Raw genomic sequence first — 14,860 nt, forward strand, 5'->3', positions numbered from 1 at the left:
GATAACAGCACAACAACAAAATCCATTTCTTGAGAAATAGGAAAAACATGTACCTTTACTTTTAAACCATATTGACACTTTCCTAGGTGCCATTAAATTTCAATACTGTTTCGCACTTTTTGATTCAAACTTTAAACTTCAAACTTTCAACACAGATTCACAACAACCAAACCATGTAACGAGCACACCTCTATATTGTGCTATGGCTATGGTGTACAGCTCTTGGCTACTGTAGTATTGAGCAGCTTCTACTAAAATGCTGTAAACCTACATGGATATAGCAGTGCCTAGGAGGAACTGACAAAAACAAAATGGTTTGTGGTAAGCAGTGGCACAAAACGCAAACCCAGAACTATATTGCTAGATCTACAGTGGTTCCAGATTTACATTGACTACCGACATCATTTTGTCAGGACCAAAACCGAATGTAAATTGGTATTTCATCTAGTTGTACTTACTTTTTACTTAAGAGACCACCTTGAAAGAGGCAGCTGAGTGCTGCAGTTCTAAAGGCTAAGCCAGCTGGCTAGGCTTTTTTTAGGTCTCACTGAGCCAGCGGATGCGATGATCTGCAAAACGTTTAGTAAGTGGGTTTTGAAAGTGCTACCACAGGCTTTTGCTGGCCTCAAGCTTGCAGTTACGCGAGCGTGCATGCACGCAGCCACCATCCGTCTCCTCCGTCACCGGTCATTAAGTGCAACGTGATGGCGATCACTTTCACTTTCACAATGCTTGTTTTGGATGCGTTTTTCCACTCTCTGTTCCACGTGTATTGCGGTGAAAGCTGTAAAGAGCGGGCATCTTTCCCCAGCCTCGGTGAAATCTAGAAGCGCCGTTAATCTGCTATTCAGTGCAAGACCTCCTGGCACTCAGGCCAGCTAATGTGTAGTATGAATTTGCAGGTCCAACTTCTCGCAGGCCCCATATCTTGCACAAGCGGCCAACAGGACTCTGATCTTTCCACATGAAGTAAGCGCCTTACATCCTAATAAACAAGTTCTATTACCAATTTAGCCACCCATTTACACCGTACGTCAGTGTACGTTTGCTTTCAAAGCATACCGCTGACATTTGTGATCATATGCGACCACTCGCTCGTAATAAATGCTGCGCTTTGTTTTTTAAAATATGTTTCCTCCCCGCTTCATGGTCGGCCACAGCACTTTACACACGAACAACGCGCAGCCACGACCACTGTTTGCTTTACCGTGAAAACAAAGCCTCTCGCTCCCACCCCCACCCTCCCGCGGGGGCAGTTCCACTTTGATAATGCTCTCTCTGTGTCGGAGTGCGGGCTGCATCAGAAGGGCACGAGATATACCTCGCCATGGTGAGAAATGATGATGCTGGGATTCTCATATAGAATTTTACCTTACCAATCCTTAGAATCCCTGGTCGACTGGACCTCTTTAGTCTGCATAGAAATGTAAAGGAAGGCTCTACTTTCATACATATGACGATTTAGAAATTACCCAGTATCCCAACCCAAAGGACCACTGACTACGAAATAAAATTTGAGGATTTATTACAAAGCCAAAAACAATTATACAGGCACCTCAGCAAGAGGTTCAGAAAATAGACTGGCACTAATACAAACATAATCCTATGCAGGAGTCTCAGACGACTCAAAATAAAGAGCAATGTTAATTCCAGAAGCATTAGGCAAGCAATAACAGTTCCCACTGGAAGACTCGATGGCATCTGTTCCAAGGGAAAGAAAAGATTAGTCTGTCCCTACACTAACTCTAAGGTGACATCCCTACTTAACATATCACCCAGGCAAGAGAAAAGGTGTCATCTGTGAAGGCCCCCTAAGAAGCTCATTCACTTTCTTCAAATGAGTAGCCAATGCTACTGAGCTTGTTCTAAGATGCTCCTTTCCTTCTCCTGCCTAGTTCCCGCTGAGTCCCCTGTCTAACTGCATCTCCATGGCATATCCCCGTCTGGCAGGTGCAGCCCCTCGTACTTTTCCAACACAGGTCCATCTTCTTCCAAAAACCGTTGCTGTGTCCTTGGGTCACAGGCACCTTCTCCGCCAAATGTTGCTGTTGTGCATTTCAGAAAACTGCTTCAGTCCTCACTCTTACCAAACAAACTCCTAAAACAATGGATTATTCTACCTAACGAGCTACATGACCTTGAACCTGCAAACGAAATGCATGAGAAACAATCCTGTACACGCTCTAAGTTACATTTCAAAATTTAACTGCGAACAGGAGCCTTTTCCCAAGGAAAATATTCAACTCGACGTTTCTGGTTATGCTAAGAAAACTACAGTTAGGCCTCTGCTGGCGTTTTCATGTCTCAGGCCTTTACACTTTTAAATGCATTTCTAATACTAACAACATAAGCATTACATTAGACCATGCTAAAGGCATTATTATTACATTTCCAAACATCATATCTTATGTTAGAGCATCACACGTCTTCATTAATAGACTGCTTACACGTGCAGCTTTAATATGGCACGGTTATTTCTAATGCAACATTTTAAACACAAAGCAATCATTTCTGCACTGCTCAAGGCACTTTTTGATTTAGACACTACATTAGTCTTTCGAACACTACAAACACATAACTACATAAGAGAGAGGCGCTCCTGCGGCAGAGCGGGGATCTACTTTGGCCGGGGGTTCTAAGCAACTGCCACTCACTGACACCTTCTGAGGCAGTTTCCCGGTCACGCCAGCACCCTTGCAATCCTCCGCCGCCGCTGGGAATATCGCGGCCGCCGAGTGAGGAGAGCATTGGGGGCCAACCTTAACCACAACACCCAGCGTCCCCTGCTTCCTGGACGCTGACCGTCGTATCACCCTGCCGCGCCCGGAGGTGCATAAGAGAGAGGCGCTCCTGCGGCAGAGCGGGGATCGACTTTGGCCGGGGGTTCTAAGCAACTGCCACTCACTGACACCTTCTGAGGCAGTTTCCCGGTCACGCCAGCACCCTTGCAATCCTCCGCCGCCGCTGGGAATATCGAGGCCGCCGAGTGAGGAGAGCATTGGGGGCCAACCTTAACCACAACACCCAGCGTCCCCTGCTTCCTGGACGCTGACCGTCGTATCACCCTGCCGCGCCCGGAGGCGCATAAGAGAGAGGCGCTCCTGCGGCAGAGCGGGGATCTACTTTGGCCGGGGGTTCTAAGCAATTGCCACTCACTGACACCTTCTGAGGCAGTTTCCCGGTCACGCCAGCACCCTTGCAATCCTCCGCCGCCGCTGGGAATATCGCGGCCGCCGAGTGAGGAGAGCATTGGGGGCCAACCTTAACCACAACACCCAGCGTCCCCTGCTTCCTGGACGCTGACCGTCGTATCACCCTGCCGCGCCCGGAGGCGCATAAGAGAGAGGCGCTCCTGCGGCAGAGCGGGGATCGACTTTGGCCGGGGGTTCTAAGCAACTGCCACTCACTGACACCTTCTGAGGCAGTTTCCTGGTCACGCCAGCACCCTTGCAATCCTCCGCCGCCGCTGGGAATATCGCGGCCGCCGAGTGAGGAGAGCATTGGGGGCCAACCTTAACCACAACTCCCAGCGTCCCCTGCATCCTGGACGCTGACCGCCGTATCACCCTGCCGCGCCCGGAGGCGCATAAGAGAGAGGCGCTCCTGCGGCAGAGCGGGGATCGACTTTGGCCGGGGGTTCTAAGCAACTGCCACTCACTGACACCTTCTGAGGCAGTTTCCCGGTCACGCCAGCACCCTTGCAATCCTCCGCCGCCGCTGGGAATATCGCGGCCGCCGAGTGAGGAGAGCATTGGGGGCCAACCTGAACCACAACTCCCAGCGTGCCCTGCTTCCTGGACGCTGACCGCCGTATCACCCTGCCGCGCCCGGAGGCGCATAAGAGAGAGGCGCTCCTCCCGCATCGCGGGACGCGCGCGGGCAACGCCGGGCTGAGCCCGGGCAGAGGGCGGGCCATCTGTGGCCGTCCGGGGGTCGGCTAGGGTCGGGTCGGGCCACCCCCCTTTTCTGCGATATCACAGCCGGGACCTGCTACAAAGGTACTGTCATTAGGAACACTCTGTCATTTAGCCACTGCTCATTGATTCACTGGGCTACTGCAGGATCAAGAGTACATACTGTGATCATTCTGGGACCTATCACATGTCATAGCTGCTAGTAGAGTACACTTTTCTTGGCAAAATGAGCTCCTCAGCCAAGAAGTCTCGACTACCTGCATCTCGCCCAAATACCAGACTTCAGGCCACACTACCGCAACCCCTGCCTACACTGACGGCCATTGACAAAATGCTGCAACAAACTATAGGGGTGGTGGCTAATGCAATAGAACATACTGAAAGAAGATTATCCTTTCCACCCTCTGCATGCACCAAAGATCGTGTTGAGGATTTTTCTGTTATTATGAACGATCCAAAGGTCCTGGATTCTTACTTAACATCTACCTATGCTGAGCTGCCTTGCGCGCAGGTGTCTGCTGAAACTTCAGTAGATGTTGAATTGGTACAGGTCTTATCAGGGTCCCCAACTAACAACGACTACGTACAACCCTGTACCCTGACCTCCCCTCTTCCTGCGGCAACTTCTAAATCTGGCAGACCTGGTCCTAAGCCAAAAAAGGATAGTTGCCCTAAAAATACGGGTAAAAAGAAGCAGGCCAATCATAATCTGGTGTTCCCATCTGCAAACACATTCCACCCACCCGCAGGGATACCCTGTTGGGTCACCAATATGGTGGCCGATCTTCAGGCAAGCCTTGAGCAAACGATCGCCTCACACTTTAAACCTCTTTCTTCCAAACTGGACAGACTAACTTCCATTCTAAATAATAAAATGCTAGGGGCAACAAAGCTAGTTAATTCCGAAGGCAAACTGACACCTCCAGCACCCGCTGTAGCTTCTATAAAGTCACCTTGCCCTGTAGTAGTTAAGACCACTGCCCCAGTTGCATTGGACCAAAACTCAGGGCCTGCACCAATCATCGCAAAATCTGTTAACCCTACACCGCCCCCCCGCCAATCACAAATACACTAGGACAAACTATTCCTCCCGTAGGGGACCCTGATGGGAAATCTAGACGCCACCACAAAGAGGGCAAAAATGTGGGAAACAATAACACTGCAAAATTACCAAGACCTCCCGTGTTAAAGGCAGCACCTAGGCAATTGCCATCAATAAATCTACCCCCGGAAGCACAACCATATGTAGTTGCCCTAGTGGGTGTCCCGGTCCTTAGTGGGAGGAAAGAGAACATGAGGCAGATTTATATAACAAGTGTGTACAGTGGTTGGACTTAAATAGACCTCTGCCTCCAAACGTCTCGGGGGAAATACTAGCAGTGAGAAGAATTGATTGGATAGGAAGGGGCCCTAAAACAGTGGCAGGGGATGTCATTACCATTAACTTTAGGGACTCTTCCGCTGTGGACTATATCTGTAAAACCCCTTCCTATAGAGAAACCCAAATTTTTCCCCTACACTTATCCTACTTCTATCCTACCCCTAACCGCAAATTGACTTCTCAGAGGAGACCCCAACTGATTAGAAACAGCTACCCGCCTCCTAATAGGATTAACCACTGGCAGTCATTCGGGAAGGGTATTTCTCCAACAATTCCTACCTACCCACTGCTAGCCCACTGGAATAGGTTTAGCGTCCTTGAGGAGGTTGATTGACTGACCTCAACAGGCACCGCCTCACTGCAATCTAACAGCACCAATCTAGAGGAGGAGTTAGGAACCAAGGAGAAGATCTTACCAATGATTATTGGTGAGAATTCCTCTCCCAATGTAGCGTTAGGGGAGGGGCCAAGTGCAGAGCAGAGATCGGGCCTGGAGTTCATTTTAGAACAAGGGGGTGCGCAATGTATAAAAGAAGCCACGGAAGGAAGTATAAGAATCCTTTCATGGAACGTGGCCGGGCTAAAGAGCAAGCTACCTGATCCAGGGTGGCATTCTTTCATGGCCACTTGTGATATTTGCATGATGCAAGAAACCTGGTCCTTAGAGGAGAGTGCTAGTCCCGGTTTTGCCACCTATGACATCCATGCAGTATCTGGGGGGAAAGGCCGTCCTTCTGGCGGCCTATCCATATGGCAGGTCACCCGTGTGGATACAAAATCACCCGATATACAATGTGTCGTATTAAAGACCATTGATAAATCTCGCGTGGCTATTATAAATATTTACTCAAGGCCTACCGCGAATGGGAAGGAATCGAGAACTATTAAAGAGTTCGCCCATTTCCTCCAAACACTTGACCCGGTAACTTCGATAATCCTTGGTGGCGATTTTAATTGCCAGTTCGAGCCTCTGGGTGGACCCGAGCTATGCGATGAGGATGAGGTTGATCTGGTTTGGCATATTCCTGCCCCAAGGATCGCTCCGGTAAGGGCTTGGACCCCGCTAGTATTGCAAATTAAATCTTTGACCCTTGCAACATCCCTGCGGGCATGCAATGGAAGGACCAATAACGATAGTTCGGATTTGTTCACATACAACCGGACAAACCGTACTTCCATCATTGATTATCTTTTGCTAGAAGCCAAACATTGGGACAGGCTTAAAGATTTTAAGGTCATCCCAAGGCACGACAGTGACTACAATGCATTGGTCCTGACGCTTAAGCCTGGATTTTTTGGCCTAACCAATCCCGTCCCTAGCAATAATATGGTAGTGCCTTCCTTATATCCAACAATAGGAGAAGGGTTAAATGGCCTTCGTGTGTGGACTCACCAAGTCGTCTTGCCGAAATCTATCAGATTGCCACCCCACTCATAAGCGATATGGGGAGTGCTACTTCCCATGGGCAAATTATTGAGTCTCACAGGAAGCTAGTTTTGAGCCTAGGGGATGTATTCTATCCTGTCAGCAAGATGAAACCGCACAGGATTAAAACACACCCTTGGCATGACCATGCCTGTAAGAAATCCAAGAAAGACCTCCTCATGGCAATTAAATCCAAGGACACCACTAATATTAAAGCCACAAGATTGCTTTATAAGAAGGAACTTAACAGGGCCAAGAGTTAGTGGGAGGAAGCTAGATGGGCTGAAATGAGACAGTCACTTCTCTTAAAAGATTCTAAGAAATTTTGGGCCATTGCTACCTCCTCTGCGGGTGGTGAGCGAGATAGTGGGGTCTCGAACATTGCTCCCATAGTCTGGGAGACGCATTTTAGGTCACTTTATACTAGTCCTGAGTCAGGGCTACCCGATCGCCAAGGGCGGGACAACTTGCCTAGAGCGACTTTATCCCCCCGGATTTGTATGGCCATGGTCCCCCCGCATGAGCATGGACTGTCGGGGGCCTGGGGGCATGGGGTTTCCCTCTGTAATAACCAGGACACTATGTTGGTCCCTGGGGCTCCTACGGCCCCAGACCGCCTGCACGAGCGTAGACTGCTGGGGGTCTGGGTTTCCGGGGCTCCCCCCTGTAAAAATCAAGACACTACCCTCGTTTTTGGGACTTCTATGACCCCAGACCCCCCGCACGAGCATTGACTGCCGGGGGTCTTGGGTCCCGGGGATCTAATTTGTAAGAGCAAGGACAACCAGCCAGCCCTTGTGGTTTCCGTGGCCCCAGACTCCCCGCATGAGTATAGACTGCCGAGGGTCTCGGGCCCTGGCGATAGGATGGGACAAGTGGGTGCCCCAGAGAGGACTACCATACCTAATCTTGATTCTATTTTCCTTGAGGAAGTGGATTCGGCAATCGAGAGGTTGCCCCCAAACAAAGCTCCCGGTCTTGATAGGCTCCCAGGAGATCTTTTTCGTTCCCAACCTAAAATCTGGGCCCCATACCTGATGGTCTTGTTCAATGCGGTCCTACAAGGTTCGGCTTTGCCTTAGACCTAGCTTGGAGCTGAGATTGTTCCAATTTTTAAAAAGGGATGTCCACTTGCTCCATCTAACTATAGGCCAATTAGCTTAATTGACACTACTCAGAAGCTGATGGGGCGAATCCTACTCGATAGATTATTGGGTTGGATGGAGGAGAATAAAGTCTTAACCACCCTCCAAGCCGGATTTAGATCAGGGGTCTCGACCATAGACCAGATCTTCCGACTCCAGGTCCTATACTGGAAAACTGCAAGAATAGAGGGTGGCAGCCTCTACCTTGTCTTTGTGGACCTGCGGGCCGCATTTGATCTGGTTCCCAGGGAGAGGCTCTGGACGGTCTTGGAGGAGCTTGGTCTCCCTCCCTATTTGTTAGAAGCCCTCATCAGACTCCATACAGGGAATTATGCACAGGTGAGACGTGGAAGGAACGGGGAATTATCAGCTCGTTTCCCCGTTACCCGGGGTGTACGCCAGGGCTGTGTACTGGCCCCAACCCTCTTCAGCCTGTATGTCAATGGCCTGATAGATGTACTTTCTGGCGTCAGGGACAACGATGCCCCTCGCCTGGCCACTGGTAGGGTGCCCGCCTTGATGTTCGCGGATGACACCTTATTGTTATCGCGGACATCAACGGGCATCCAGCGGGTTTTGGACGGGTTTGTGTCTTTCTGTGCCTCACGGGGTTGGAGGTCAACTTGGAGAAGACTAAGTTCATGATCTTCAATCCCCCGAGACATACCCGCCCCAATCCCATGCTGAATGGAACCTCCCTGGAGCGTGTAAAGACTTTTGTATACTTGGGGGTCACATTGACTGAACATTTCACTTGGAATCACCAAATTTCTAATTCATCCTTGAGACTGGCCCAGATTATGGGAGGCATAGGTAGATTCCACAGTGCTTCGACTTTTAAACTTGTCACTCCTGCCCTTGAGATTTACAAAATACAGGTCAGACCAGCAGCTTTGTATGCCGCAGAACTTTGGGGACACATGAAAGTACATGAGCTATCGAAGGTTGAACATGCCTTCATGCGCCACCTGGTTGCTCTTCCACAAAGTACTCCCCTCATACCACTACGCCTAGACCTAGGCTTGGAACCCATCGACGAGCTGGCAGCTGCAGGACCGCTGCTCTATTGGAGAAGGCTTTGGTCTGTGCCGGAGCTTGTATCCTTTAGGGCAGAGTTCACTGCAATCCGGGGTCAGCTACAGCTTAAGAACATACCTTGGCTGGCCCATGTTAAGGCTTTTTTTTATCAAATTGGTATGTCACAACTTTGGGATGCACCTGAAGACAGCTGCGTGAGGACGCAAAGGTCTCAAATAGTGGGGGCCGTAAGGTCATACAACCTAAAAACCCTACACTGCTCGACCGCCTTGGGAAGGCTGTCCACAGAGTTTTAATTGACGAAAGTTAGCCCCAGGATGGAGGTGTTTTTGGACTTGGTACAGCCCCCATTTGCAAGAAAACTGTATGTTCAACTGAGGCATGGTTCCCTACCGATAGGGACATTAACATCCAGATGGTCACACTCGATGGAGGCCAATTGCCCTGCTTGCAACCATTGGAGGGAAGACATTGTACATATATTTTTCTTCTGCCCCGCATACAGCGGAATTCGGAAATGTTGGATCCTTCCACTGTGTAAAAATCTGTGTTTTAGACAATGTGCTCAAGCTACAAGAGTTCTTACCTATGATACTGCCCCTCCCATTTTTTTGCTGTTTCCCGTTTTTTATATGGCATGTGGCGGAGAAGAACCCTTTTTTTAGCATGAAATAATGTCTCATATTTACCCATACACTTATTCTTTGATAACTCATTGTTTAATACCTTTTTAATTCAACTGTATTTGTGATTTTATTGTTGTGCCTGTATATATTTTATTGCACTTTTATGGTCTTCTGGCCGAAATAAAGTTATCAAATGAATGAACATAATGCACTGATCCCCGGCCAAATACTACATTAGAAATGTCACACAATAACTTGATCCTCTAAATATGCGGGCGCTGACTACGGGTGGTTATGATGCACCCCTACATTTTTCAAAATAACATGGCGCTGTATCAGCCCCCCCCCCTTTGATGACCTGTGTCATCACAACTACACCATCCTTGGGGAAAGAACCGACTTAAACAGATCTTGTTGCCACTCTTCCTCTCCTGAGCATTTCCATGTTCTTAAGGTTACGATATTGACTGTCCTGCAGCCTCTCCATTCATCTCTCTTGCACTCTCAGTGATCTCTCCAATCTACTAGACTTATACCACTTGTACGCTCTTATCAACCCCTACAATCCAATCACATATGCCACAACTATGATAAGGGGTTTCAAAACATAGCCAAGGAATCCTTTTCCAACCTTCGCAAGCCAACTCCCCACTGTGCCAAAACCTTTTCTGACTTTTTCCCACACAGTTTCCTCAGTCAAATCCTAAATCTCATAATGAATGGCAGTGATGTTACCTATATATTTCTCCAGCTCTTTGCTGTTGTCTGGTATGTAAGTACAGCACTCTTGGACCTTCAAAAGTGTACAGACTCCTACCTCTTTTGCTAGAAGGACGTCTAAAGAAAGATGATTTTGTAAAACCATTGTCCTTATTGATAACATCTCTCCTTCAACCAACACCAATGACTTAGCTGTATTCATTGACAATTCGTCCACAACAGTCGCCAATCTTCTAATCTTTACATCATTCAAAATTACTCCCAAGCTTGGTATCATCGCTCCAAAAATATCTCCAATCACAGCTGCTGCACCTCATTTCACTCTTACATGCTGTCCTCCTTCTAGGAGCTCAAAATCTTCTGAATGATAAATCTTAGGAAAAATGATCGCTGGATAACACGTACCATACCATTTCTCAGGCAATCGCACATAGGCATTCCTCCCACAAACAAAATAGACAGTTTGAATTATCTGCACTACACTTTGCAAAAAGTCCTTAGCGTAGTACTCCAAAGTGAAGGTATGCTCACATGTGGCCTGTCCCACATACACATTCTCATAATATGTCTGGGGACGACTTATGCACAATTTCCCCTTCTGCACTTCATCTAGAGCTATCGGACCATAACTTTCCTTCGACTTGTGCAACTTCTCTTCACCTGTCCAATCTACTTTACCCTGTCCTGAATCTCTTAACTGCTTTTGTTTCCTGTATCTATCTTTTACTTGATCTATAAATTTCTTCTCTGTATCTGACAACAGACATGTCAGATTATGACGATGAGCATAAGCTGTATCCAACTTTTGAGTCGGAATGAAATAAGTCCTAAGTCTATCTTCTGATTTATAATAATCATACTTATTCAAATGCTTATAAGCTGGCACTTCAGGAAGAACTGCATCATAATTCAAAAAGGAATACTCAAAATGATTTTGTCCATAGAAAATGCTAAACAGCAAACTACATGATATGTGGAGAAGTGTGGCTCAATGGTTAGAGCGGCAGACCCTGATGGAGAGGTCTGGCCCGGGACCAGGGTTCAATTTCTGCCTCGGCGGCTCTTTGACTCAATCTCCCAGGACCTGATTATTCTTGCCTCAGTGCCTACTCTAATCATGGGTCCCACTCTGGGCAATAGCTTGCTTAATCTCCACAATGGCCCCAGCAGTGCTTGCATGCCTGGCTTCACCTTCACTCAGAATGTATGTAAGTTGTTTGAAGAAATGTGTGACAATATTTTCTGCAAATCTAATGCATTCTTGGTAGGAAGATATATCCCTTCCTACCTGTGAGCAGTAGCTCTTAATGTGCAGCAGAAGTCCCTGCAGAACCTACACACGTGGCCCTACAGATAGCAGCAGGGGCTCCTGGCTGCACAGAGATCTCGGCGTTGAGCTGCTGAGTGACCATCTCTGCAAACTCAGAGAGCAATCCTAACAAGCATTAAAAATGCAATAGGATTCACATTTCATTAGGTTAAAGCCATTTGCTTTGCTATACAATACCACTAGCAAAGCAAATGGCTTTAACTTAATCAAAGGCTAGACCTATTGCATTTTTAATGCTTGTTTGCATAGGAAGAGCCTTCCACAGCTAGGATAGGGCAGTTTGTAGGCCCTGCGGTCTACAGTGCAGGAGCTCATAGATCTGACACAAATCTTCCTCTTAAACTCCCCTAACTCTTCAGGTGTTGCAGAACAGCATGTTAAAGCATCATGAACTTCATTGTTGGCCACTGCAGACTTCAGAAGCAAATGACTCTGAATGTGCTTGTCAGGCTGAACCCAAAAATGTTGTTCTGTGATGTGTATGGAGGATTCCAACCAGCACAGAACAAACTTTCACTGCATGCATCCTACTGGCAGACAGGTAACACCCGAATGATGAAACGCGAACACGAGCCACTTGGAATTAACCTGAGACCCTTAGATTACATACAGATGGCTGCAATACACACATTAACCCTCTGGGGGCTTTCAGTTGATTTATAAGCACTGACAAGCGTCACAGCACTACCAGTCACGAATTCTTTTTGGGATCCAAATACAGAAGAACTTTCAAACAACAATCTTTTGTATCACGTACTGTTAAAAAAACACTGTACAGACAATACATTTGTGAAATAAGATTAAAACATCTAAGGAATCTTATGTTCTTGATGCTCTCTTCATATTGTCAAAACATTGGTGCTGTTCATAAGAACAATTAGTAGTCTTGACTCCTTAAACAGGTCAGGATAGGGAATTAACTCCCTTAGAAGCACTTGCTTCTATGACAAACAAGCATTTGACTGCCAGGGTACAACAGACCTTTTAAATAGCTTTTTACAACTGATTCCTCTCGGGATTTCAGTTGAAGTCGACATCTGTGGAGTGGGATGTCAATGTCACCCCGAGGGGCACCGTCATTAAAAAGAAAATAATTTGTACAAATATAAACATTTACAATAAAATAACCAAAACTCTAGAACTGGAAGTGCGACAGTCTAAACCACCACTACCTTTGCTTTATTATTGTGATGTTCAGGTAAGTGGTGGGGAGGATAAGAGCAGGTGGGGTTGAGCTAGTGTGTGGGAGAATAGGGAGAGCGGAAGATGCAAGAATAGAGTAGCAGCAGGGATGGGGACAGGATAGAGGGGGAGGGCGCCTAGGGGGATTAGGTTGAGTAAGGAGAAAGGGAGGGAAGAGGAAGATGCGAATGAATGCAAATGAGGAGGTAGGGGGTGAGGATTACAGTTTAACCTATCACTCAGTTTTGATAGTGTGGTGGTGTTTTGGTTGATCTTTCATGGACTACAGAGATTATTGGGTCAGGTACAGTTTGAACAGGTGAGTCTTTAATAGACGTCGGAACAAAAGGAGGGTGGGTGCAGTCCTGTTGACCATGGGCAGGAAGTTCTAGAAGGTGCCGCTCTAGAGAAAGAATGTTGTAGAGCATGAGAGATTCAGAAAAAAAGGTGTTTCCAGGAAAAGTTTTTCTTAAATTCTCAAGTACCTAGAACCACCTGAGGCCACATTACGCATACAGCGCACTCTCCCTGTTTGCGCTAGGCACACCTTTCAAAAGGTGTGCCAGGTACAAACAGGGATAGAGCACCCTATTACAAAGAATGTGCAGCCCCCAGGGCAGCTGCAAACATGCACTTCGCTCTGGGGAGCACATTCAAGTAAAATACAGAGCGGCTGCTTCAAAGCTGCTCATGTTTCACAGTGCACACAGCCTGCTGCTTGCACTTTGAAGAGGGGAGAGAGATCCCCTTGCACGCATGTTCAGTGAGTGACTGCATCTGCCTGGAGGGGGATGTCTGGGGGGTCCCTGAAACCCCTTTTTCTCCTCCAGAAGACGGCCTTAAATGCACCACAAAAAGGTGGTGCACTTTCAGTGCACCTCCTAAGGGCATGGTTGCCTCTGCGCCCCCATCCATAATATAGGGTACGGACTTAAGGACAAAGTGATTCCCTCATTTGCATGGGGCCATGTCCCTATGTAAATGAGGGAATATCCTCACATCATAGCTCTGGCGCTATCAGAATTACAGAAGGGAACGCACAAGCATCTAAATCTCCTTCTGTAATACCATTGTGCTCTGGGGGGCACACAAAGCAAGTGCACATGCCCCCAGGGCTCAACATATAACATGACCCCATATGTCTTGAGAAGGATGGGCAAGTAAGAGAGAGCTTTGGCATTGTCTGCTTTGAAGGCTAAACATTCCAACTTGAATTTGATTTTGGCCTTGATAGGGAGCCGGTGCATATCAATGACTACTGGGGAGATGTGATTGAATTTCTTGGTTGAGACGAACAGCCAGGCTGCTGCATGTAAGACAGATATTAGAGGAAGCCCCTAATAGAACCAAACTGCCGAAATCTAATTGAGATAGTATCAGGGCATGGGTGTCTGCTTTCAAGTGATCTGGTTGGATGCCAGATTTTAATTTCTTTAGCAACTGGAGTTGGACATCAGAGTTTTTGGCAATTCTAATAATGTATTGCTCCTTGATGAAAGCAGGGTCTAACATTAATCCCGATGAGGAGTCCGATAGTGGCAAAGTGGGGATGAAATCTGGCAGACAGAGATGCTGTGAGAAAAGAACAAATTTGGTATTTTCAGGGATGAGAGTCGCAAAATTCTCATTCATCTACATTTAAATATTGAGCAAGCTTGATGTTAAGGTGAGGAAGTCATTTGAAGTTGACGTTTTCAGGTAAAGTGGGGTGTCATCGGCATACAGGTGCATAAAGGCAGGCCTTTCCCTCACCCAGTACATGGTGGATGTCATTCAAGATTGTTAAAGACGCTGTTTCAGTCCATAACCAACTCTAAAACATGACTGGTGGTCTGCTAGTAAGTTTTCCTTACCAATGAATTTGGAAAATTAAAAGGAGACACACTTTTTCTAGGGTTTTCCCAAGCCATGGGTGGTTGAAAATTGGTCTGCAATTTTCAGGGAGTTTTGGGATCTAGATTGGGCTTTATGAGCAGGGGTGAGAGTTGACTGCATTTGAGAAAAGAGGAGAAGGTACCTTGGGCGCGGGAGCAGCTGATCATTTTGACCCAGGCTTCAAAGAACAAATTCAATTTGGCCTCAATTATGGCATCAGGTA

At 47.3% G+C, this 14,860-nt stretch overlaps 1 protein-coding gene across 1 annotated transcript in view; it reads right to left on the reverse strand.

Moving 5' to 3' along the window:
• Positions 1–14,860, reverse strand: part of ALK (ALK receptor tyrosine kinase) — a 2,610,699-nt gene that overhangs the window by 148,301 nt on the left and 2,447,538 nt on the right. The window lies entirely within an intron of this gene.

The sequence above is a fragment of the Lissotriton vulgaris genome, chromosome 6 (genome assembly GCF_964263255.1).
Source record: "Lissotriton vulgaris chromosome 6, aLisVul1.2, whole genome shotgun sequence".
In the NCBI taxonomy this organism is placed as follows: Eukaryota; Metazoa; Chordata; class Amphibia; order Caudata; family Salamandridae; genus Lissotriton; species Lissotriton vulgaris.